At 45.8% G+C, this 27,303-nt stretch overlaps 1 pseudogene; it reads left to right on the top strand.

The window, feature by feature from the left end:
* The window catches only part of LOC138526003 (galactoside alpha-(1,2)-fucosyltransferase 2-like), a 203,867-nt pseudogene extending 179,111 nt beyond the window's left edge, over positions 1-24,756 (top strand).
* Positions 24,757-27,303: the final 2,547 nt, after the last annotated feature.

Genomic DNA, 27,303 nt, shown 5'->3' with positions numbered 1-27,303 from the left:
GAGGTAGGTGTTTTGTGGCCAACCATACTTGGTCCCCTATCTGGTACTGTGGAGTTTCACTTCTATGCCAATCAGCATCTTTCTTATATTTCTCCAATGTTTCAAATGTGCAATTGCCTCCTGAAAGGCTTGTGTAATCGTAGCGTGTAGATGGTCCACTGCGGCCATTTCTAAGTGTTGGGGTGAGTCAAGTTCTGAGGTTCGAGGGTGGTGCCCATATAGGGTATAAAAGGGACTTTGTCCAGTTCCAGAATGTACTGAATTATTGTATGCATATTCGGCGATCCAAAGGATGTCCTTCCAATTACTCTCAGTTTGATGTAACATACAACGCAGGTATTGTTCAAGAGTCTGGTTGGTGCTCTCCGTTTGACCATCGGTCTGGGGGTGGTGACTGGTCTATAATCTCACGTCGCTTTGCGCCAATTGACAACATTTCTTCCAAAAATGTGAAATGAATTGACTGCCCCGGTCAGAGACCAACATGGACGGAAATCCATGTAAGCGAACAATGTTTTCGAGGAATTCTTTGGCCAGGATTAAGGCTGAAGGTAGTCCTTTTAAAGGAATAAAGTGGGCCATCTTGGAAAAAAGATCCACAATAACTAGAATGGTGTTAAACCCATTACAAGGAGGTAGATCAGTAATAAAGTCTGATATGGTGTGCCATGGTGTAGGCGGAATCTCTAAAGGTTGTAAGAGTCCAGCTGGTTTTTTCTTTTGACTTTTGTTTTGGGCGCAAATGCCACAAGACATCACAAATGATTTAATATCCTTTCGCCAGGTGAGCCACCAGAATTGTCTTTTAATCTTAGATTCAGTTTTTGCAATACCTGGGTGTCCCTCCATTAGGGTATCATGATAACGGGAAATGACTTGCTCTTATAGTTCCTTGTGTGGAAGAAACAGTCGCCCTTGGTAATAAGGCAGATCATTGGTGACAGAGTAGTCCGGGCCTTTCTTTACCCAGTCCTGCAGGGCTATAGGATCAAAGATTTGCTGGATCTTTACCTGAATGTCCTCTAGTGTCTGTAGAGTAGTCATGCCAAGGATCCTTTGTTTGGAAATTATAGGTACTGGTTCTGGGTTCACTTCTGCCTCTCCCATCCCTATTCGGGATAAGGCGTCTGCTTTCCCATTCTTACAACCCGGTCGATAGGTTATCACGAAATCAAACTCGGCAAAGAACAATGCCCATCGGAGTTGACGTGACGATTGGGCTTTGACTGTTTTTAAATACTGTAAGTTCCGGTGATCGGTGATCACAGTAATGGTATGCCTGGCACCGAGAAGATAGTGCCCCCAAGCCTTGAAGTGGATTTAATGGCTAATAACTCCTTGTCACTAACCGCATAGTTTAACTCGGGTGCCGAGAACTCTCTGGACCAAAATGCTACTGGGTGAAGCTGGCCAGTTTCAGGGTCCTTTTGAGACAGGACAGCTCCCATGGCTAGACTGGATGCATCAGTTTCCACTATGTATGGAAGTTCAGGGCGTGGGTGCTTTAACACAGGTGCAGATGTGAATTTCGCTTTCAGCTCTTGGAAGGCTTTTTCAGCTTCTTCAGTCCACATAAAGCATTTATTTGTTCGCAAGAGTGCTGTGATGGGATGTACGACATGTGAAAAATCTGGGATGAATCTGCGGTAGAAATTGGCAAAGCCGAGCATGCTTTGTACTCCTTTAATAGAACTTGGTGATGGCCACTTAAGAATTGCGTCCACCTTTCGTGAGTCCATTTGGACTCCCTTTGGGGTCAGGATAAACCCAAGGAATTCAACTTCTGTGGCATGAAAAACAGATTTTTCTAGTTTTGCATATAGTTTGTGCTGGCGCAATTTCTCAAGGGCTGCTCGGACGTGCTTCACATGGTCAGATTCTGAAGAGGAGTATACTAGAATATCATCGATATACACGACAACACAAACGTCAATGAGTTCACGAAGGAAATCGTTCATGAAGTATTGGAAAGCTGCTGGTGCATTGCACAACCCGAAAGGCATCACCTGGTACTCGAATAACCCATACTTAGTGCGGAAAGCAGTCTTCCAATCGTCGCCCTCTTTTACACGTACCAGATGGTATGCCCCCCGGAGATCTAATTTAGTGTATATACAAGCGTCCTTCACTTGGTCTAATAGCTCAGGGATCAGAGGCAATGGGTATCGGTTCTTAACAGTTATCTGGTTCAATGCGCGGTAGTCTATGCACGTTCTGAGGTCACCTTCCTTTTTGGGCACGAAGAACAAAGCTAAAGATGCAGGGGACTTGGATGGGCGTATAAAGCCATTGGCAAGGTACTGTTCTAAATATTGTTCTAGGTGAAGGTTCTCAGGTTCCGTAAGGGCATAGATCCTGCTACAAGGGGGTTGAGCAACGGGTATGAGATCGATTTGACAATTGTACGATCTGTGAGGAGGTAAGGTGTTTGCCTGTTCCTTTTGGAAGACATCCTGGAATTCTTGGTATTCTGGAGGTAGTTGCACGACTACTGAGGTTACTGTGGCCAGGCCTACGTTCTGATTTTTCTGTGGGTAACAGGTTTGTGCACAATCCGGGAAGGTTATTCTCTTCTCTCGCCAATCAATACAAGGATTATGTGTTTCCAACCAAGGTATCCCCAGTATTATTTGGAACTGTGGGGCTTTGATTAGATCAAACACAATAGTCTCTCGATGCCCATCCTGACCCAATAGTGTCATCTCTGCAGTGGAATGAGTTACAGGCCCAGAAGCAATTTCAGTTCCATCGACTGTGGTGATGACATCTGAGGTGGTTTTTCGGCAGAGAGGTAGATTCATCCTGGAAGCCAATTCATAGTCCACATAGTTTCCTATGGCCCCGCTATCAATGTATGCCCTTACTGCGTACATACGCGATGGCTGCCCTGGATCTACGAGGACCATTGGTATGATGAAATGCGAGGTCTGAGTACCCTTCTTCAAGCTCGGCAAGCAGACCTCTATGCTTGTTGGGCGTGGTCGTTTCCAGAGTCTGACTCCATATGGCTTTTATCAGCAGCTCCTACCACCTTCTAGGGTGGTTTTACAGGGCAATCCCGTAGAAAATGGCCAGAAGTTCCACAATATAGACACAATTGCATTTGGCGTCTCCTTTCTCTTTCCTTCTGGGTTAAGGGTCCTTTAACCCCTCCGATTTGCATGGGTTCTGAAGCATCTGCTCCTTTGGGGTTAGCGTGGGTTTTGACCAACACCCGTTTCTCAAACTTGGCTCGATCAGCCTTTCTGTTCTGAAGTCTGTGATCTAACTGGACCACTAAGTCTATATATTCAGCGCAGTCTTGAGGTGGGTTCACGACTTGAGCCAAGACATCCTTGAGTTCTCCTCGAAGCCCTCGAAGAAATAACGTGATTTGTTTTACCTCAGGCCATCCGGTTTCCACTATCGACCTATTAAAGGTCGCGAGGTAGGATAGAAGGTCCTGGTTACCCTGTCGTAGGGACAAAAGTTTGTTATCCAGGGCCTGCCCTTGGGAGTGCCGGGCAAATAGTCTTTCCATGCTAGTTTGAAAGCCCTGAAAATCCCGAAGAATTGGGTCATCCTGAGTGACTAGTGGAATTGACCAATCAGCTGCACTGCCGCTGAGATATGACAATACAAAGGCTACCTTGGCTTGGTCGTTTGGGAAGGCTCCAGGTCTGCATAAAAAGTGCAGGCGGCTTTGGTTCATAAACACGGCGAACCTTTTGGGATCTCCGGAAAAGCGTTCGGGTTGAGCTAATGGAACATTTCCTGGTAGGTTGATTTGCACAAGGTTACTCGATAACACAGGAGCTGGATTACCCCCAGAATCAGGTAGGGGTGCTTGTCCAGCCTGGCTTTGCAATAGTTGCCTAGCAAGGTCATCAGTTCGCTCCTTTGACAAAATCAGTTCTCTCCTAAGAGCATTAGTTTCTTGACGGGCTGAATGCACTTCAGTCCTCAGTTCCCCTAGTAATTGGGCCAATTGGTCAGTCTCTGAGGTATCCATAACGCCCGGGTGGGAATTTGTGGGTAGGCTTCGCGTTCTGTTACGCTCACCTGGCTCCCACAGAGGCGTCGATCTGAACTGGACAGCTGCGGTCTCCACCAATGTGACGCGTAGGGCCGAGATGATGGACTGGACTGGCCCACCTAGCTTCATCTGCTTGGCCCGTAGGAATATTCTTCTGCAAATGGCGAAAGGGAATTAACCACCGTGGAGTTGAGTGTAAATTCCCCCACCCCCGCTGTTCTCCCCACAGATCACCTTTGATGTCCCCTCTTATAGTCTCACCTGATGGTTTGAAAAGATGAGCTTTCCATCCTGCATTGAGCGCAGGGGCGCGTTGATAACCAGTTGCTTCACTAGCTCAAAGTATTTGGTGAGTTCCAGAACAATATTGACTCTGAGATTCCCGGCAAGACGCCGTAAGTATAAAGTTTGTAAGAGTTCAAATGCCTGACTTTCACTCTTGTCCGATTCCTTGCAGGTTGCAGCTTGACCCTAATGAAAAATTCCTCGTAGCAACCGGTAGTATTCTGGTAAGGATTTGTATTTTCCAACACAGTTTGATAAAATAATGTCAATTTGTAACTTGTTGCTTTCTCCCTTATTCAGGCGCTAATAGAAAGTATGAAGTCTCGGGGAATAATACCTCCGGTGGTAAATTCAGGTAAGTCTATTGTGGTGAGGAGGGTTCCCCTTGTTAGTCCCTTTGTTTCACCTTGCTGTCCTTTTGTTTCCCCTTACGGGCCTGGGTTTGGCGAAGATGCAGTGGAAGCTGCGCTGACCTGTGAAGAGGAATAGTACCCCCGGTGGTAAAATCAGGTAAGTCTATGGGGAGGTAACCAATATTTCTCTGTGTATTCCCTTGGCTCACCTTGCTGTTCTTGTCTTCTCCTTAGGTGCCGGAGTGCGGCGGGAACATGCAGGAGGATGCGGTGGAATGTGAAGATGCTGCGAAGGCCGGTGAGTTCAGCGCGGTGCTGCAGCTGGCAAAGCGACGCGCATAAAATAACTTCTTTCTTCCAGCTGGAAGGCGCGATGGATCGGGAATTCAGGTAAGGATCAAAGGTATTGCTCTTGTTCTAACCTTTTCTCCTTCTTTCTCCCTTTTTTCTAGGAGCTCCAAACTCGAGGCGGGCGTGGCAGAAGGCTGGATGCAGACTTGCAGGCACAGTGAGCGTTACGCTGCTGGATGCATAAAAACGCAAAGCGTGTGCTGCTCTTCGGGCGTGGTTTAAATAACCTCCAAAGTAGTCCCAGGTAAGTATTCCTCCCAGCCCTGCCCGAGTAAAATATAGTCCCTAAGTAAAGTAGTCCCTGCCAAGCCTCTTTTGGCTTGGAGCTCTTGCAGCATGGTCTGCATCAGGTAAGTTTGCAGCATGGTCTGCATCAGGTAAGTTTTAATCTATGAGCCTGGCGCCATAGGTGCCAGGACTGACTCTCCATATGAGCCTGGCGCCATAGGTGCCAGGACTGGACCCAAATAGCCCCTAGCAGGGGTTTTTTGGGCTTGCTTAGGATAACTTGATGCCTGCTTCCGGGGTTGCTGGACTTGGTCTGGGTCCCCGGGGGTAGGCATCATGACAATTGGTCATGATCACTGACTTATGGGAGGAATGGGTTTGTGGCGCATCTGATTAGCAGGAAGAATCGAGTCATGCTTTGTGTAAACAATAAACCTTTAAAGCATGCCAAACTTATCCAGTCAATTGACGATCTCGTGACCTACAATGAGATGACCATCTATTGGAAGAAGATAAGAGGTCATTCCAAAAAAGAGATGCTAGATAAGACTGGGAATGACCTGGTTGACCAGCTGGCTAAAACCAGAGCTCTGCAGGGGGATTTCATAGAAACAGAATCCTTGCTGGGTGAAATTCAAATTGCTGCTGTCACCAGGTCACAAACTCGTGCGAATAGCGAACTCTCGACTACTCAGTGGATTAAAGATACCCCAGATGCAGATTTGATGACTGCACAGAAAGAGGACCTGATCATTGGGAAATGTTATCGACCCATTGAAGACCCTGCAAGCTTTCCTCTAACAGAGTCAGATTATACCGGTAAAGAGGATCTCTGGGTGTTCATGAAGTTTTCCAAGATGTTTTGGATCCATGAGGGTTTGATGTAAGGAGAGCCCTACCTAGCTGTGACTAGTGGGTGGTACCTACCTCATTCTGAAGCCTCATGTTCAACCTCACACATGGCACAGACACTGCTGGTCATAGGGGATTTAACACGACATTAGAAATCTTGCGCAAGATTATCTACTGGCCATACATAGGCCAGGACATCAACACTTACCTAAAGGGGTGTCTTGTGTGTGCTCAATTTCAACCCAATTCACTCACACACAAAGCTCCCCTGCAAAAAAGGGGAATGACACTGCCTTGGTCAGATTTGCAATTTGATTTAATCAGGCCAGTGATTTGCTCCTCTAGAGGAACCAAGTACATGTTGGCCCTGACATGCTTGTTCACAAAGTGGATGGAATATCTTCCACCCCTAAACTGTACGGTGGAAGAAGCTGTTGCATTAATGATTAAACACACCTTCTCTCATTTCGGTCTCCCACAAAGAATTGATTCTGACCGATAAAGCCATTTTACCAGGGAGGTGATGGTGAAGATGTGGGAGACTCTAGGGGTAAAAAGCAAACTCCACTTTACATACCGCTCGACCTCAAGTAGGGGGTTAGAGGGATACAACGAAACAATTGTGAGTATCTTTAAGAAGTTTGTGGTAGACTCTGGACCAAGTTTGGACATCGGATTACCAGTTCTCCTATTCATATATTCATATTCAGGGAGTAATTTACTTAGTGCTCATTGTAAAGAGAAAGGAACTAAATAAATAAGGTTTTGTGAAATGGTGAAAATGTTGTGTAGGATAGTTCTATGCTATTGTTGTTTTTGTCAATTCTGTGTAAATCTTCTGGAGAAATGTGTGTAAAAAGTACTCAACCTCTTTTTATTTCTAGTTGTTAGAAATCATCTCCATTCAATTCCAGCCTGGAGGCACGAGGGGAGTCTGGAGAGGACCCTCGGGACCCCGGAAAGAAGGAGGAAAGGGAGTGCTGTGTCACACCCCCAACCCAAAGATGGAAGGGGGTTCCAGGAGTGCCCACTCATAATGAAGGATGAAAGGGGGTGCTGTGCTACACCCCCTAATCCAGAGACGGAAGGGGAGGCTGAAGTGCTCACTCCCTAATGAAGGAAATTGAGCCGTATGGGAACCACCAGAAATAGAAATATAAGAAAAAAGGGGACGTCGGGTGAAAACCTACTCTGCCCTGTTCTTCCCCACCAAATAGTGATGGAAGAACAGGTCGGGCATGTGGTGTATAATCAAATGCCCCAAACTGAAGGGCCATGTGTAAAAGGCATACCTGTCATTACCAAAGAAAAGCAGCATTTCAATTCACAAAAGCAGAAGAAATTCAAAGGTCCCTTTCCCATGAAAAACAGTATTTTTAAACACTGATACAAAAACGGCTTTTTATGTGTGTTTGGAAGTTAAAGCAAGACATAAGAAAAATGTCCCACTGCCAACAATAAGATGTCAGAGAAAAGACATGGGGCCTCATTACGAGTTGCCCGGTAAAACCGGGTTCATTACCGGCATTCCGGAATGAGCGGGTCCGTGCACGTATGAACCCGCTAATAGCAGGTCATTACGAGTGCGCGAGCATGCGCGTTCCCCCATGCCGGTAGTGGCAATAACGCCATGCCGGTAAAGGGCCTCCAAGCCCCCTATACCGGCATCGCGGGGCCCGCCCATTGCGCTACCGCCTCACACTAACCCGTAAATACCGGCACGGTAATACTGGCATGTTATTACCGTGTTCGCAAAAAACGGACCCATAAATTATGTCATCGCGCAGGAACGGGAAATGGGCCGGCGGCCATCTTTAAAAACACAATCCATTGCCATCCTCCATTACTACCACTACACCCGTGTTGTTGAGTGCCAAAACACAACCAGGATGTCAAAGGCCACCGGAAAAAGCTCACAAAGGAAGAGGAAGCAGCGCTTTTCAGATGCTGAATTGACTATGCTAGCGGACACCCTACAACAGCATGCTGACATAATCCGAAGCACGGACCTGAAGCATGCGGCCCAAACGCGTAAAAAACAGGTGTGGCAGGAGGTTGCGCAGAGGGTAACAGCAGTAGGGAGCACCCCAAGGAGTGTCCGGGATTGCAGAAAGTGCTGGGACGACCTCCGCCTCCGTGTCCGGAAGATCCTTGCAGAGAACCGGAGGGCCACAATGGTGACAGGCGGTGGCACAGGCGGTGGCACACACTCCCCTGTTAAGCTCACCACATGGGAGGAGATTGCAAGTGGATTCATCGACCCAGAATCCATAGAGGGGATCGGAGAGCAGGAGTTCGGGTCAGCTACTACAACAGAGGAAGGTAAGTGAACCATCACATCCACCAATAACAAAACATGATGTGACACAAGTGAGGTGGGAGTCCGATTAGGCAAGGCAATTCCTTTACCCAAGGCAACATCAACTCACCAACAGAATACTGATTGCCACCCCCTGCACCACACGCATGCTGCGTGAAATATGTAAACCCAACAGAGGTGCAACATGACCCATCCATGCCCATGCCCCCCCCACCTAGACAATCAATTGCCACCAGCCATGCAATCATTGCCAACATGTCCCCTCAATACACCAAATGCCACACAACAGAAATGAAATCATGCCTGAATGTATCAAGATATTACACTGCAACAAATCACAGCTGCAATCTCACTGATGACCTGCATCTCTTCTATCCCCCAGGCACCGATGAGGAAGGTGGAACCCAGGACAGGGGGGCAAGCACATCCAGTGCACGCAAGGGGACCAGGGCCACCGCAACCCCCTCCTCCAAAAAATTGCCTGCGACCACTCCCAGTGTGCCACACAAGGCATCATCTCTGCAGGGTGCACCTGCTGCGATAGTGCCAGCTGTACCACCGGCCACCACGGACGTCGTGTCCACAGAGGTGGTCGAAGAGGCCGAAGAATCTTTGGGATTGCCCAGCCCAACACCCATTGGCACCCACCCCCCCCCAGCGGAGACAGAGAGCCTGGATGACCCATGTCTCCATGACTCCGACCTAGGAGATTCGGACATCGGCATTTTCGCGGACGACAGTGCCCAGGACGAGGGCCCCACGCAGGTGACTGCCACCACCCAGCCTTCCACCACCCTGCCTTCCACCACCCTGCCTTCCACCACCCCACCAGCCACCGGTACACCTGCGACAGAAACCCCCTTGGAGGTCCGTCTGTCAAGGGTGGAGGCCCGCCAAGACAAGATGCTGCAGATTATGCGGCAACAGGTCGTTGCAGGTAATAAGGCCATGAAGGCCATAGCCATGGCCATTGCTGCAAATACAGCTGCCGTGGAGGCGTCCACGTCTGCATTCAGGCAGTGCATGGGGTCACTGACCGAGGCCCTACTAGCCAACATCAGGCAAGTGCAGCAGCCACACCATGGGTCTGCAAGGGGATTGACAATAGACACATCCACAACGTCAACACCTTCCACCTCTGTTCAATCAAGCCCTGTGAGCTTAACGCGCAGGAGCGCACGGCGCATGGCCATGGAACCCCCAGACCCAAAAGTCGCCAAAAAGTGACTTTCTGAAAAATGGAAAAAATGTGAGGAGTAACATTGGTGAAGGCAACACTGTTTGTTGCGCACATGGGGACATTTGGGATCTGTGGGGTGGGTGAGGAAGTTTGTTGGGGGATTGTGGGAGGGGGGAGTGGGCACAGTTTTGCACTTTCATATAATACACAAGTTTTCTGGAGAACGATCCCTGGCTGGACATTGTTATTTTTGGTGTGCATCCATTTAATGTGTTACGGTGTTCAGTGTCCAAATTACAACATTCCCTTTGTGCATGTTCACATTGGCCCAGTGTCTGACTGACAAAAGTCATTCATGGTCCCTGTGTCTTAAAAGTATTCGTCAATTAGTGCTTGACGTACAGCATGGCCGACCCGTGCATCACGTACTGGCAGGGGGGCTCCTTCGCCTCCGTCTCCATCCCCTTCATCCTCACCCGGGCCATGCATGTCAATGTCAGGTGGCAGTGGTACATTCCTTCGGACGCACATGTTGTGCAGCATGACACAGGCCATGGTGATCTTTGCCACCTTCTCAGGCCTATATAGGAGTGCCCCACCAGACCTGCTTAGGCAGCGGAACCGCGCCTTCAACAGGCCAAAGGTCTGCTCAATCACAACACGGGTACGAGTGTGCACACGATTGTACTCCTCTTCATGGCTGTTCTGCGGGTTCCGCACAGGGGTAAGTAGCCACGGCCTCAAGGGATATCCTCCATCACCTGCAAGCAGATACAAATAGGTGTGTGTCACTCTGAACTGACACCTTCAGGGAGCACGGTCATGGCAGCAGCTATTAGGTGTGAACATGCACATGTCCCTGTACGTGTACCAAATAGTCACCTATATGGAATGTATACTGTAAAGAGGTGTGGAACACTGGATGGGGTTGAATAGATGATGCAGGGTGTAAGCATGCATGCTGAGGCAGATGTGCTGTGGCAGTGCGACAATGTTTAGCCTCCAATTCATGCTGTATACTCTTTGCTATGCATGGTCACACTGGCCGCATTGGCACAGTTGCCATCCTATTCAGTCATGCATTGCTTGCCATCACCATGGTGTCCTGGTTGTGCCTCTTACTTGTTGTCATCCATTTGCATCATTTGTGATATGTGGCCCAGTGATGTGTCATTTTCAGTTTGGCTGTGTCAGGTGAGGAGTGTTTACTCTGCATTCATTCTCCACTCACTGGCTATTGCCACCCAGGTGTACTTGTAACCCCCCCTTTCCCACCCTGGTAAACTATCCCCACCCCTTTCCCACCCTGGTAAACTATCCCCCCCCATTTACCACCCAGGTAAACTATCCCCGCCCTTCTGCATCCGCACACATGAGTACCCCACAGCATGGCCATGGGCCTGTTGTGCAACTCACCGAGCAGCCAGGCACGTGGTCCAGCATGTCGCTCCATGTGACAGGGTAGCATGGAGTTGCGCAGTACCATGGCATCATGTGTGGATCCAGGAAATCGGGCGCAGCAATGGGTCATCTTGCTGGAGTCACATACCATTTGCACATTGATGGAGTGGTATTGCTTGCGATTGCGGTACACCGCCTCTATGGCATGGGGGACTACCAATTCCACATGGGTGCAGTCAATGGCACCGACACAATTGGGCATGCCTGCCAGTGCATGGAAGCCTACTTTGGTTTCGGCTATCTCCTGGCCAGTCTGTGGTAGGAATATGTGGGTGCTTGCGTGCTTCAGGAGGGCATCCAGCACTTGGTTCAGCATGCGTGAGAAAAGTGGTTGTGAAATGCCATGCAGCTGGCCCACTGTGTGTTGGTAGGTGCCTGTGGCCAGGAAGTGTAGCACAGACACCACCTTCAGTAGTGGGCGGATGGCAGTGCTTATTTGTATGTGGCTGGCAATGTCGTTCTGTATCATGTCCACTATGGTGGTGATGGTGTCACGGTCCAACCGGTACAGGGTGTGGATCTGCTCAGGGGTTAGGTTGAATGGGCTGGGTCTGGTGCGAGGGATTGGTGGCTGCCTACGAGGTGCTGTTGGCTGCGCTGGTGGTAATTGCTGGGCCTGTCTCACCCTCCTTCTCCTCCTGCGTCTCCTCTGTGCTGCCTGTTCTTGCTGCTGTTGTTGTTGTTGTTGTTGTTGTTGTTGCTGTTGTTGTTGTAGTTGTAGCAGTATAGGCATGTCCTCCTGCGCCATGATTGCAAATGCGAGTGGTAGCATTTTGGTGTAGGAAGGGGTGTGGTGTGTAGGTGTGCTCCTTTTGTACTGGCCCACTCTGCATTGCCTACACCTGTGGGGGGGGGGGTTGTGGTGTGTGGGTGTGCTCAGTTCATACTGGCGCAGCCTCCTTTGACTCCACCTGTGGGGATTGTGTGCACCTGTGGCAGCTGCCTTGTATCTTGGTTGCTGTTTGCGGGTGGTCCGCGATGCCTGTTTTTCTGGCATCATGCAGCCCGTTGTTACCATGTTCGCGATGCCGGTATTTGCATGTTTGCGTGGGTTGTGATTGCCCCCTATTACCGGCATGCCGGTATTTACTACCTGAAGAGGCGCGTGTACGCGCCTATGCCGCTATTAGCGGCACCGTAAATAACGGTGCCGTTCATACCGGGTTTGCGGGTCAGAATGCTACGGAACGTTAAATGATGCCGGTATTTACATACCACCATCATTTTTCCCTTACCGGCATGACTCGTAATGAGGCCCATGGTGTGTGTTGACAAAAAGTAAATTAGATTATGGTTCACATGCAAAATGCTGGCAAAACATACGAAAAGAAAAGCATTCCTGGTTGCCATGAAATGTTCCTGTAGCCCTATTTAGGCAGACTTTGCGGGTGCATTTCTGCAAGGGAAATCCAGAGAAGGCTCAATCAAAAATGTAATCCAAGTGCATATTGGAAAAGCACATCACATTACAGGCTCAGAAATAACTGTAGCATTTTCACTGAAATTTTCACCCATCAAAAGGTAATGCACTGTGTCAGTTCAGACTCACATTTCATCAGGAAAACAAACAGCAGATAATTAAAGTGTCTTTTATTTATGGCTGAAAGAAACAGCCCTGTACTTTCAGCGCAAACACAAAGTGAACCCTGAAAACACACCCTATGTCAAGGTATCAAGGCTGATGTTAGAAAATACAATATGTGAGTCCATTTCAGCCAAGGACAAATAGTGGGGCTCTGGGCAAACTTCACAAAGAACTCCCCCACTGCAAGTCTGGCTTTTACATCCCGGAGCTGTCTATAACTGCAATAAGTGTGGCTGCTAAGAGGTGTTGAAAACAGACTTTCCCTAGACTTGGTGTCTTTGAAAGGGCAGTTCTGACCAGGCCAAATGCTCTAGCTAATGCATGCTAGGTATTTACAACTTCAGGCAACCAACTTCAAAGAGACTAATAAAACACTGGGTGAGAGAGACAAATGGCTTGGGTGAAGGGAAGCTCATATTTGCACATATGAAAATTCCCTTTGTTTAAAAGACTATTATAATTTCAGTCTTTTTCTCAGAAACCATAACTTGTACTTTCCTGATTGACATGTCATTTTTTAGGTAATTTCCAGGTGATTTTGGTGATATGAAATTCATCCACCTAAAACTCAGGGAACTGTAATGGCCATCTAAAATGGATTTCTGGCTGATCTGAAAATGTTCCAAATTTGAGATGTTAGTGGAGGGCTGGATGGGGGGCAAAACGCTGTAGATCCTTAGCCTATTTAACAAACAATATGAATTTAATTTTTGTTAACATTTGAAATTAACAAAGCTCTTTCCTTGTGGGCACTGAAAACTATAGACTGTAATTTATTGGGGTGATCCTATTTGTCCTGTTGACCCCAACTTCTTTAGGAAGAGGGCTGTCTTTGTCAGTAAACGTAAAAAATCCCTGAAGTGCCAGCTTCCCCAGCACAGGCCTTTAAGTGGAGAGGGGACTGAAATCCCACAAATCTCCAATCAGCCCAATGTACGCTCTGCAGTTTCCCCAAGATAGGCATTTAAGTGGAGGGGGTCTGAAATCCAAAATTCTCTGTCCTCATTGTGAGAAACCTAGAGGTGTCTTACTTGCTAGTCCCTGGGAATCTGTCATCCAGGTGGCCAGGACATGGCCATCGCTATTGGATCCAGTTCCTGGGGGTGTACCAGTGTGGGAGGATCACCTGGATGGGGGTCCTCGGGGAGTGGAAGTGGGACACTGACGGGTGAAACACGATATTCCCCTTCTTATAACACCTTTTCCCCATCCTACCACGTAGGATACTCAGAAACTCTACCCCCCCTTTTCCAACACAAACACTTTCGCACACCATGAAAGACAACTGACTAACACTGTAGCCGTTTACCAGACATGTCCCAACACAAGGGTCAGGCAAAGTCAGGCAAATGGCCAGAACCACACACTTCTGACAGCCCTTTCCTTCCCCACAGGTACAGCACTAGAACACACGAAAAAGCCAGACCGCACAATGAGACAGCTATCCCAGTACAGAAGTTCAAGAGGAGGAGAAAGGTGACGAGAACCGAAGGGGTGACAAGGAGAGAAGCAACCTTGCCCTTTCCGACCCAGACCCGCAAAGCTTCTGTGGAAAGAATGAGAAGACCATGAACAATAGCCTACATGTGTTGCAGCAGATGTCAACAGTACACAAAGCCCTCCTACACTAGTAAGCAGGATAGGGAGAGACGCTTGCTACCGTGTTACCGTCCTTGACTCCAGATACAAGAAAAGCCAAGCAGTTCATCACAGCTGGTGAATAGAGGGGATAACCGATAAGAAACAGAACTGTGATGAATGGCAAATTAAGGAAAGTTCAAAGAACTGTTAACTTTTTAGGGGAAAACCAGCTGCAGAGGTGTCCGGCACCACATGGTTGCTCATTCAAGAGACTCTGGTTGATCCCCCATTTGTTGAAATTACCAATACCAGAAGGCCTTAAGAGAGCCGCAAGGAAAAGGTCAAGGTGGTTCAACAGGGGTAAAAAGAAAACATGTACAGTCAAAAGTCTTTGATCTACACGTAATTGGAAAGCTAATGGAGATGAATCCTTAATAGTGAGAAAGGAGAAAAACTGTGTGGTTGGCAAGAATGAACCCAACGGAGGGACGGAGGGATTCTGATAGAACGGGGTGAAGCCTGATGCCCCAAACGAACATTGGGTTGACAAGAGTGAGCCTCACAGAGGGATATCCACAGTGGACTGTTTAAAAAGACATTCATATTTGTGAATGCCACAGGTGAAATTGTTTTTTGGAAAAGCCATAGTGAACTTGAGAATTGTCTGAACCCTGAGGGGGATCTAGGGGTGAAAAGTCATCACCCACCGACATGTGAATGCAACAGATAAAATCTTTTGAATATAAGCCAGAGTGAACCCAACAAAGGGATGCTGAACAATCATCACCCAAGTGCAATCAGAAAGAATCTTTCGTTTATGATTTTGAATATAACAGGCCCTCGGAAGCAAGAGATCTAACCACCGAAGGTCCTGATATCGCTAGGAACCTTTGTGGATCTGAGCCCGGAACAGAGGGATCTAGAGGTGAAAAGTAATCACCAAACGTACATACGGAAAGGAACTTTTTGTTTGTTATTTTGAACACATCAGGTCCTCGTAGGCAAGAGACTTTTTGTAGAACAGAGACTTAACCACCAGAGGTCCTGATACCGGAGAACGGAACTGTAGTCTTGTGCTGGAAAAATCTTGAGCGTGTGCTGTGCTCCGGATTCCTGCATTGTCCCGTGATCAAAGCATGGGGAAGGGAGACCCCTGGATACCACATCCTGACTTATCATTTGTGAACACTTCTTTTTTTCTTGTGAACACTATCCCACGCTCTTTTTGTATTTAGTTGTAAGGATTGGCAATATTTTTTTTAGTATATAGGCCCTTTTGTTTGACAAAATGCCACTCGGACTGTCTTATTATTTGATGGTTTAGCTTGCTCCCATCTTATATTTAGGTTTAGATTAGGCATTTTTCCAATTTACCTATAAAGTTCAATAAAAACTCTTAAACTGTGGTCACTTTTATCTGTCGTTACTGTTGCCACCATGAGCTCCTTAAATCATCCTCCTTGACCTTTCCTCTGCTTTTGGGACGGTCAATCACGCCACCCTGATCAATTGACTCCGTGAGAACCTGGGCATCACGGATCAGGCCCTGGAGTGGTTGACCTCCTTCCTCCTTGACCGACCCTCCCAGGTCCAACTTGGGTCCTTTTTCTCCACCAACTCTTTCTCCACATGTGCTGTTCCCCAGGGCTCTATCCTCTCACCCTGGCTTTTCAATGTCTACTTGGCCCCTTTGGTCCACCTGATCTCTACCTTCTACTCTAACTTTCAGTGTTATGCGGATGACACACAGCTTTCTTTCAGGCTCCCCTGAGCCTCCTCTCTTCTCTCGCTCATTCCTGACTGTCTATCCATGATTTAGGATTGGGGCACTTCCAACGAACTCTGCCTTAATGCCAGTAAGACAGAGATCCTTCTCATTAGGACCCCAGCTCCCACTTTCCCTCTCTCACTCCGGCAGCCCTCCTTTGGCCCTCTTCCTCTGGCTTCCAGTGAGTCAAAACATCTTGGTGTCACCTTCAACTCCACTCCCTCCTTCTCTCCTCACATCACTGACCTTGCCAAAAAGGCCCACTACCAGCTGCACCTCCTCAGAGGTATTCTCCCTTTTCTCACTTTCCCCCAGAAGCTCACTGTCTCCAGAGTCCTGGTTCTCTCTAGGCTGGAATACTGCAACAACCTCTTTCTCAATCTGCCTTCCTTTACTCTCAGCCCTCTGCAACTAATCTAGAACAGGACTGCAAGACTTATCCTTGGCTTCAAGCCTAGTGACTGTATCGCTCTAGCCTTGAAATCTCTCCACTGGCTCCCGGTGGCTGCAAGGATCAAGTCCAAGACCCTCTTCTTCATCCACAAGGCTTTCTGGGGCCGGGGACAGCACTACATCCAACTCTCTCATCCAAAACACGTTCCTTCTCAAGCCCTTTACTCAGCTTCCTCCAACTCTCTGAGGGTCAAAGGCTTCTCCAGGCAGAAAGTGAGGGGCAGACATCTCTCCTCTGCAGGTGCCTCCCTCTGAAATGGAATCCCTACACCCCTCTCAAAATTGAGCCAGACCACCTGAAGTTCTGGAAGCAGCTCAAGACCTTCCTTTTCTGCTCTGCTTTCTCGCTCTCCCTCCCCTGCTGACCTACCTGTCTGCTGCGCCTACTAGTTGCTTGGCTACCCTCAGAGTCTCACTGGGTACTAATCTCCTCCATTATCAGACTCCTTTGCACTGCCTCTAGGCCTAATGCACACTTAGAGGCTGTAACTGTAACCTCTAAAGTCCTGCCCTGATTGCACTCCCCCTGCCCTCTCCCTGGCACTTCCCCCTCTACCTTACCTCTGCACTGGCGTTGTCACACTTGCACGATCAGAATGACACATGGCCTAGTAAGATTGTTTGTCTGGCCCTCCCCCTGTCTTCCCTCCCTTGTCTTGTTGCACCTAGAAACATTTGTGTACAGGGGTGTTATAAACGACATATCATAGCATTGTACATTAAGAAAGTATATGCAGACTGGCACTACTGATAGTGCCAGTCTGAACATACTTTCTAAATGTTTCCTCAAGGGTCAAGCAAACATGAAAATTGTTAGTGCATGGCGTTTCTGGCCTACATTATTAGTGCCATTCTCTATATACTTTCCTTCTGTGGCATGGCATTTTTAACTAGGCATCAAGGGTAAAGCAAACATTATGAGTGTTATTACGTGACTAGGTGCCTACGTTGGCATTGACAGTCTGTTATACTTGTTCTGTGGCATGGCACTTTTTGCTGATTGGGTGTCCTTGTATGTTATAATACTGGCATATATTGGTGCAGCATGCATGGAAACATATGGGCCCAGCCAGCATGAAAATGTTTTATATACTGGCATATGTTGTGGGCAAAGGCATCATGAAAATTTGATCCTGTGCACTGTTGGTCACTTGCCTCAATTGTGTTTTTTCATGTGCTACCATACAAAACCGACTGCAAACCGTTGAGCTTTTTACCCACTTTTTCACAGAGAGGGCTGTAAAATGCACCATTTGAACCCATTATTTTAATTGGGGAAAGTGAGAAAAAATGTTCTTGGGGTGAAATCCCCCGTAACGCCCAATGATTGATTTGAGCTCCCTTGATGCACTTGGTCACTCCCGCATATACGATGCAAACATTTATGCCCCTCCACTTTAATAATTCACAATCCACCATTGACAATAAGATGTTTTTGAAGTTCTTAAAATAATTGAATGTGTATGTTTTTTTCTTTTCTGTATAAAGAGTAAATAAACTGCCTAAAAAAGTCTGGGTAATAAATGGACATGCTCATGAACATCACCAGCCCAGTACCTCTAGAGTAACTCCCCCCCATTGGACCTAAACTATAAGCAGCTCTTGGTAACATAAAGGTTGGATATCCCTGCTCTGGCTCCTTCATATTGGAAGAACTCCCACACTCTCCCACACATTTTCTACTCCTTAAATACCCTACCTCTTCATCATTGTAATTACGGTTTTAACCCAATGTGAATACTCTTTGATAGACCCTTGTCTGCATTTTCTGTCCCCAAGTCACGTTCTACCTTACCCTAAAGATCACCTGGTCTATTTTCCATGTCAATACAAAAAAAGTCTCTATGATTTAGTAAAAAACAACAGACTGCATTACAAGTGGGGGAAACAGTGGCAGTAATTCTGTTAATACCACTTTTTGGGTGGTAACGGAATTAACACATTTTTCCCTGCCCCGCCAAATTATATGTTTTGGCGGATTTACCAGTGACGATATTACTGCGTGAAAGATCTGCTGTAATTTGTAGGAAAAGTGGTAGATTTACATCTAGCTTGTTGCTAGATGTAAATCCTCCACTTTACCTTCAAACATCAGCAGATTTACTGCACAGTAATTCCGCCAGCGACGATTCTGCCAAATATTTCCATGCAGTCCTATGGACTCCAAAAATGGAGCTTTACACTGCGCTACCACCACTTGTAATATCGTGGTTACCCCACGGGACCTGATAGCGGTAACAGTAAATGATTCAACAAAATTGCCACCAAGTCACCACCAAACTCGTAATGAGGCCCAATACAATAAATATGAAATAGTGGTGTTAACAATTTATGAGTCAGAAATGAGAGGGAGAAGATGAGAATTAAAGTCAGTGCGAAAGATGTGGAAAGATGCAGAAGACTGGATGGATAGGAGCATTCAATTCCAGCACTGAGAAGCCAGGAGAGAAAAAGAGTGGAAGCTGAATTGAGGGCTTAGAGATTTGGGTAAGGATTGGTAGTGAAAAGGGTGCGAGAGTATGCATGGGGAAATCGGAGAGGTAAGGCAAAAAAAAGACCATGGATTCATTTGTATACTATGCAGAGAAAGTGAAATAGCAGCTGAAAGTCAACGTAGCGAAACAAACAGAAAAGAAGGAGCAATAGGCAGGTAGAGAGAAGAGAAGACGAATATCTGAATTAACAACTGAGCAAAGATGGATGAGGTGAGAAGGCGAGAGTCTGACAAAGAGATCAGAACAATAGTCAAGATGAGACAAAATAAAAGAGAAGATGTGGAGCTTAGTGGTGTGAAATAAAGGAAAGTGCAAATAGTATAAACATGGAAGCAACAGGTTCTGGTGGCATTAGAAATGTGTAGAGGACACGAGAGTGAGGAATCGAAAACAAAACGTGCGCAAATGTAGACAAATGCAGGTAGGAGGGAGGGAAGGAAACAGCAGGGGGAAGAACAGGATAGGAAGAGATGTGGCAGGAAATAACAGTACTGTAGTTGTGGGCTGATTGAGATCGAGAAAGTGGGAATTCATCCAGGAATGAGTGGTAGAGAGACAGTAGGTAAGAGAGCATGGAAAAACATCTGAGAAATAAGAAAATGAAAGAAACATCTGGGATTTGTCACCACAAATGTGGCATGAGTGATTAAATGAGGTGATGAGAGAAAAAAAAGGAATAGTGTAGAGGGAGAAGAGGAGGGGGCTAACAAAGAAGAGGTAATGGTCAGGAGATGTTTTCAGCCCAGGAGTTAGAATAGGTCCTATCTGTGAGGTAGGAGCTGAACCATTGTAGGACAGAGCCTGAGAGCCCAAGAGAGGAGTGCCTGGAAAGAAGAGTAGGATGATCAACACTGTGGAAGGCATCAGATAGATCCAGGAAAACAAGAACCGAAGCAAGTTTGGCAAGATGAGCAGAAAGCAAAGGGTTAGAGGTGTGACGAGAGGAAGTATGACATCCAGACTCCAAGAGGGGATGAAGAGAGTGTTAGTCCAGGGAGGAAGCAAGCTGAGCTTTCAAAACACGTTTGAGTAAGCAAGAAAAGGAAAGGAGGGAAATGGGACAAACATTTGGTAGAAGAGTAAGGTTAAGGGAGGCTTTTTTAAGAGTCGGAAGAATGAAGGGGAAAAGAAACATAGAAGTGGAGAGGGAAAGATTAGAAAGGGCCCTTAGGCCATAGAGAAACCAAAGATAGACTTGTGGAACCAAAGAAGAGAGTAAGGGATCAAGTAAGGAAGGACATTAGGTGAACTTTTATGAACAATGAAAGCAGTGTCATAATGAAAGAGGAGAATAATAGAAGATATTGGGAACAGTGAAAGCAAAAAGGGCAAGTTGGAGTGCAAAGAAGAACGGGTGAAAGAGGAACACAAAAGAGAGATGTTAAACGTGAAAAAGTTAGCAAAGCCAGAGTTACAGAGAAGAGGGGGGGAGGCATCAAGGGTAGGTGGCAAGGCAAACAATGAAGGATCTGGAACAGGGGAAGTGAATGGGGAGAAAGAGACAGAGTTAGACAAAAAAAATTGCATTTCTTTGGCTGAGATCGGAGAACAGTCATAGCAGAATTGAAGAAAGGAGAGCAGATCAAGAGTGCTTTCCCACGGCCTCGCAGCTTGGTCAAGCGAAGTCAGAAGGGCAAAAAGAGCACTGGCCAGATAGGGTTGGTGTGCTTTCTGGGAAAGGTAAAAAGTCAGAGAAAGAAAGCCTATAGATATTAAAAAAAGGAAGAGGGTGGTGTTTTTAGAAAGAAGAACAATTATTCTCATCTCTAGTGTACAACGGGATGTGGGAAGGGGAGCAGAAAGGGATAAGAGAGAGAGTGAACCAAGGTGCCTACTTTTCTGCCTTTGCCTATAATTCCTGGGAAATGTTAGTACAGGAGAAAGAGAGAGAGGCAAGGGAGGCGGTGTTGGAGGAGGTAATCCAAGTCTTGGTGAGGCAGAAAAAATGAATATGACATCTAAGAAAGAGATCACGAATAGAATGAGGTGTAATGCAGAGAGAACATTCATTCCATAGTCCAGTGGAGACCAGAATAGATGGAGAACAGTGAGGGGGGAAGGAAAGGTTAGATAGATCATAGGATCAAAATGAGAGGAGCAGAGTACAGGAATAGGAGTTGAAGGATTGGATACATATCAAGAGCTTGTTTTTCCTTTGTCAAGCAGACTCCATCAACAACAAACCCTACATCTCTGGTTATGGCATGGAATCTGCACCCTGAAAGACGTTTCCCTTCTCTCCTGCTGCAACCACTATCAAATGCAATTGGGAACATAATCTTACTTAAGTGTCATCAAATTACAATTGTTTTATTTTGTTTCAAGTGGACATCTGTAAGGTAGCTAGAACATAGATAGAAATGCCCCCTCTTGTCGGAATAGTACTATACTCATACTCTTATCTTTTACTCTTTCTTTTCAGGACAAACAGGGAAGAGGAGATGCGCCTGCAGATGACTGGGTTTTGCCAGAGGAGGGCCCTTATACCTGCTCTCATTAGTCTTCTTGGGATCTTTCCAATATGCTTTTACTATAATTACTATGTTCAATGTACAATAGAATTATCAGTCTTTAGGGCTCCGAGTCTCCCTGAGCAACAAAGAACTGAACTGAATATGACCAGCATAATTGCTGATGGGGCATTCACAGTGAGTTCATCAGGTCGGCTGGGTAACCAGATGGGCCAATATGCAACCTTGTATGCTTTGGCCAAGCTCAACCGGCGCCCGGCTTACATAAGGCCACAGACCTATGACTATCTATCGCCTTTCTTCAAGATCAGTCTGCCAGTTCTCGATGCCAATGTGGTGGAGATGATAAATTGGAGGACTTACGGGCTGCATGATTGGATGTCTGATGAGTACAAGAACCTCAGTGGAAAATATGTTTTTTTAGCTGGCTATCCCTGCTCATGGACCTTTTACCACCATTTACGCGATGAGATTGTGAGAGAATTTGCTTTCCTTGACTTTATCAGGGAGCCGGCCAACGAATTCTTAGAAAAAATGAAGGGTTCTCGGAAGAATGTGACTTACATCGGAGTTCACGTCCGTCGGGGTGACTATCTGATTACCATGCCAAATTCATGGAAGGGGACGGTGGGTGATATTGGCTACTTGAATAAGGCTATGGGTTATTTCCGGGAAAAATACCAGGAGCCTGTGTTTGTGGTCACAAGCAATGGTATGAAGTGGTGCAAGGAGAATATTTAAAACTCCACAGGTGATGTCTTCTTTGCAGGTGATGGAAATGAATCATCTCCCGGAAGGGACCTTTGTCTTCTCGTCCACTGCAATCACACCATTATGACCGTTGGCACCTTTGGATTTTGGGCTGGTTACCTCGCTGGTGGAGAGGTGATCTACCTTGACAATTTCACCTTGCCTAATTCCCGTTTGCTCAAGATTTTCCATTATGATGCTGCTTACCTTCCAGAATGGATTGGTATTCCAGCTAACCTTTCAACTCTGATAGCAGTATAGCTTTAGTTACTTGATCATGCAGGAGGCTTGCATATCAGTTTCAGAGGGCAGGGATATTAAATATTCCCACTTCAACTGATTTTTATGGTACTCTTAATGTGCTCCTAAAATCTAGACCTATTAGTGTAAAATGTTCATTTAAAATACTGGGGAACAATGGAACATATGTATGTTCCTAACACCACTTTTATATGGATGCAAGGTAACCATGCTGCATAGATGCAAAACAACGGTGGAGCTACTTAGATGCACCACTCATGTGCTTTTGTAGAAGAATTGTACAAGTAAATAAATTGACCACCGTTACGAAGTGGAAAACCTATTTAAGACATCGGGCGTTCTGGCAAATGTTATCTTTTTTTATAGAGTTGACAGATTGTTGTCCAGCTCTTAATCACCAGATCACTGCCAATACTTTTTTATCAAACATGAGCAGGCCTAAGATATTTTGCTCACACCTGTTTAAAGTAAAATCTTGTATTTATAATGACATGCCTATGAACAATTTAGGCAAACAGATAACAGATGATGAGGGGTGGAAGAGGAAAGAGAATGAGGTAGAGGAAAAGGACAGGACATCGGTGCAAGAATTAATTTGAGAGTTGGACAAGGAGAAAGCCATATCCATGAGATCCAGAGACTAAGTCTGTAAACAATAAGGAGCTAAAGATCATAATAATAATATATTTCTTGTATAGCGCTACACACGGATAGCTCTCAGAGCGCTGACATAACAGAAGAGATTATTATCCCACAGAGTGGTACTAAATTTATCATCCTCAGAAGGAAGAAAGGCTGAGTTTAATTTTCTGAGATTCTAACCTGCCATTGCAGGCCATGCACAGATATCAGTGAAGAGTGCTTAGCTCACTGTGCTATCTGACTGGCTGGATAAATGGGGTAGTCTCCCTCAGAGACTCAGAAGATCTGAAAGAGTGAATGACAAGGAGTGCCACGAGAAAAAACAAGAGCAGTGAGAGTATGTTTCTGGATCCAGACGCTAGGTTACCAAGAGTTGGAGCTAAGGCAAGGGTGATGGCGACCCTCTCACCCGGCAGCTGCTCCTCGCCCTCATCCAGGACTGTGAACACTCCCCGTGCTTCACACAGGCTCTCATTACCCCACCTCCACATTACATTGCAACAATCGAGCAAACCTTCAACATAGTAGGTCTCCCTATGTCTTTTCAAAAGTAAAAGACTCCTGAGACCCAAAATACCAAGCCACATAGCAAAAAGGACAAGAAAGAAATAACACCACCCTGACACCAGTAATATATTGTTGTCTCCATAGAACTCCACAATGAAGCAAGACCCAAATGTGGAAACCGCAAATATTTTGTCTAAAGACTGTGCTGCAAGATCCATCCCAGTAAGAACACCATTAAGGGAGGAAATCCTGAAGGAGAACAAGTGGAATAATGAACCTTCATTTAGTCCTGATGATTTTATTATAAAGATCAGATCCATCAACAAGATATAGTTATTTGTAACCCAGTGAAACATACTGATGTTTTAGTTAATTCTTGTTCCATCTCTGTTTGATATACTGATCCACACTGTGACAGTCCCTTAATAAATGACGCTAAACTTGCTGGAAGGCGGGCTAGCAAGTAAATAATATCAATTGATAGTGCCTAGAACAATGGACAATAGGTCCCTCCTGGAAGAATGGACAAGCAGAATGTTGTGTGAGATGACTCTGTAACGATGGGAGGTTGTTTGTGAGAATTTTTAACAGTCTTCTGTAAACTTGGGCGAGAGATCGCTTCAGATTAAGATCCTGAGTAGGGTGTTTTGGACGCCTGAGAGATTACATAGGAAAGGTCTCTCTGATTCGAATGACTGTTGGGGCTGTGTTCACAAAGTTGGACACTTTGGAGAACATGCTCTGGGAGTGTGTGAGGGTGAGTGATTTCTGGAGGAGATTCTGCATTATTTTTTGCAACGTGTTGGGGTTGACCTTGGATTATGATTTTAATATATTCATTCTTGGTGATGACAAAGTACTGAATTAACTATGTACTTTTCAATTAAACTGGCTATTTAGGGGTGCATTAGTTGAAAAAAGATGATATTGAGAGGATGGAAATCGTGATTATCTCCAGAAGTGAATATTTGGATGGACGAAATGTTAAAATTGGCTGATTTAGAAAAATTGATTAATCGTCAGAAGAAAACTCTTGGATTTTTGTATAAGATATGGAGTACATTCCTGGACATGTACTAGATTTTGCTGTTTTCGTTTTTTGGGTTTTTTTGTGTGATTTTATTTTGTTTTGTTGAGAGGAACGGTGGAATATTAAGAAGTGTTTTGACTGTATGCATTATTTGCTCAGTGTTGTAAAATGCATACATTGTTAATTAAAACAAAACTTTAATTCTCACTCTGTTTCACTCTCTCTTTGGTCTGGTCTCTGCCAGTGTCAGGTATGTAGCCCTCTGAGGATCTCCATGGTTTGGTCTCCACCAGCATTTGGCGTACAGGGCCCAGCAGTGTGTTTGTAATCTCTCTCCTTATTTTGGTCTTCATTAGTGTCTGTGAAATGACACCTTGGAGGCTTTAAGGATTTTTCTGGGCCATTGCTCTCCCCCAATATCTCTCTCCCGGTTATTGGTTCTCTCCCTGGGTCTGCAGTATGGCTCTCTTGGAGGGCCTGAATGTGCCACTAGTCAGTCTCTCTCTCTCTCTCTCTCTCTCTCTCTCTCTCTCTCTCTCTCTCTCTTTCTCTCTCTCTCTCTCTCTCTCTCTTCTCATGGAAATGTCTCAGAGGGATAGCATTACCCTCCTCGCAAATAATCGGTAGTCTGGGCAGGATCCCCCCTTATTACTAAGGAGCAGGGATACTTTGGGAAATAAAGAGAGATTTTAGAAAATCCAGTGAATAAAATGTTTGGAAAATGCTCGAAAACTCTCTGCATGGCTTTTGGGCATTTTTGATTCTTAGAGCTCCTCTTGTTCCCATATAAGGGTGACTAATGTGTGTATCTTCTTATTGGCAGAAAATGAATGCTATATACCTGCTGGGTTTTTACAAAAAACATACAAAGGGAAATTGAACAGATGAAGAGAGAGCGCATACATGGATTCCCCCAGTAAAGCAAAATAAATTGACGTCTCCTGCACTCCAAAAAAGGGCACTACAGTATATTAGTTTGTGTCATTAAAGACTTTCAGATCTTTTACATTTACTCATCATCTATGTTTATTATGGAAACACACCATAGGAACCATAAAAAGATGACAAAATATCTATCAAATACAAAAACATTTACATACTCAATAAAATCTCTAGAATACAGTAAGAAATGTTCTGATAACACTCATAAAGATTTCATTATGTTTCCAAGTAAGCAGTGCGTTCCTCAAAAAGGACAAAAGTGCCCACCCAACATCGGATGATTCTGCCCACAGCAAGTAGGTCAGAGCTGGTCGATAATGAACAGACCCCCTCTCCCTCAGCAGCGGTTTGAGTGTGGACCCTCTTACATAGTCTGGACAAAAAAATATGAAGTGGGACAGGTCCAACCTGGGTGTATCACACAAAAGGCACGATTGAGTTGCAGTGCCCCCAGACCATGCTGCCACCACGGCTCGTAGGAAGACACAATCAAAACATGCCCTATTTATGAGCATTCGTTGGGAAGGATTCTCGGCCCATAACAGGTAAGTCTGTAAGCACCCTTTTTGTCATTCTTCAATATCCCTAACGGATAAAATATCAAATCTGGTGTACAGACAAGGCACATCTACTTCTGCTAGTTTTACCGTGACAGATCTTTTCTAGCCTGTTAACTTATTAACTCCTGGGTCAAAACAGCCCTGGTATTACTCCACAGTCTGAGTCAATGAAGAACAGGCTGTGCTGAGATTGTGTCACTAATAAATTTGCAGCCCAGTTCTTAATGTACACCAAAATTGTCAGGCCTAGTACGATAGTCACTTGTTTTGTTCCTCCCCTCCCTTTCTGCACCCCTCTCCCTCACCTTTTGTTTTCTCCAGCTCTACCAGAAATGTCATCAGGCCTAGTACAGTAGTCACCTGTCTGTTTCCATTTCCTTCCCGCTCTCCCCCTCCCTTCTTTAGCTATGTTTTAGCTCTTGCACTATCTAAAATGTTGTCAGGCCGAGTGCGATAGTTAATTTCACATCCTTACTGTGCATGGCCTGTAAGAATGTCATCGTATTTTCCCTTTTTCACTCCCTTGCCTTGAAGCACTTTGAAACACATTGTGTATATGCGCTATATAAATAAACTATCATATCATATCATGCCAAGCCTGGCAACCAAGACCGTTTTTCTTTTATATGTCTTTAATACCAGGTCAATTGGCTTGGCCTTGAACATACCCATGGTCCGAATTACCTCATCCAGGGCCTGACTGCATATCGTGGTTTGTTTGTGCACATGAGGGTGAGCGGCAAAGTTTGATGAGAACCTGACCCCCAAATAATCAAAACTGTGCACACAGGAAATGTGTGGAATAGGATGGAACTAAGAGGGTACAGCAGAGTCCAGTGAGGATGTAGCATGTTTAAAGACTGAAGGAAAGGAACCTGTGGACAGTGAGAGAAGGCAGTAAGAATAGAAAAAAGGGGAGGGTAGATGGATTTAATCGAAGAAGCTGGGAGGGGACCTAAAGGAGCAGACTTGGGGCGAGTCCATTCGATCATACAGATGACATCAGCTTCAAAGATAGGTGTGAACAAAGAAAAGGATGAAGTAGCCATAGAAGGAGAAATGCAGGAAAGGGAATCAGAGGAGGCAGAAGGGCCAGTACTAGGAAATGAAGCTAGAGGACTAGCGGAAAAATGGATGGTGTCAATTTTAGTAAGGAAAAAGTCAAGAAAGTCTGATCGAGAAAGATTGGCGGGCATGGAGGAATCAACTGAGG

This window comes from Ambystoma mexicanum, chromosome 1q (genome assembly GCF_040938575.1).
Source record: "Ambystoma mexicanum isolate Mex_15411 chromosome 1q, UKY_AmexF1_1, whole genome shotgun sequence".
NCBI lineage: Eukaryota > Metazoa > Chordata > Amphibia > Caudata > Ambystomatidae > Ambystoma > Ambystoma mexicanum.
Note: the sequence above shows the minus strand (reverse complement) of the source record. Positions and strands in the feature narration are given on the sequence as shown.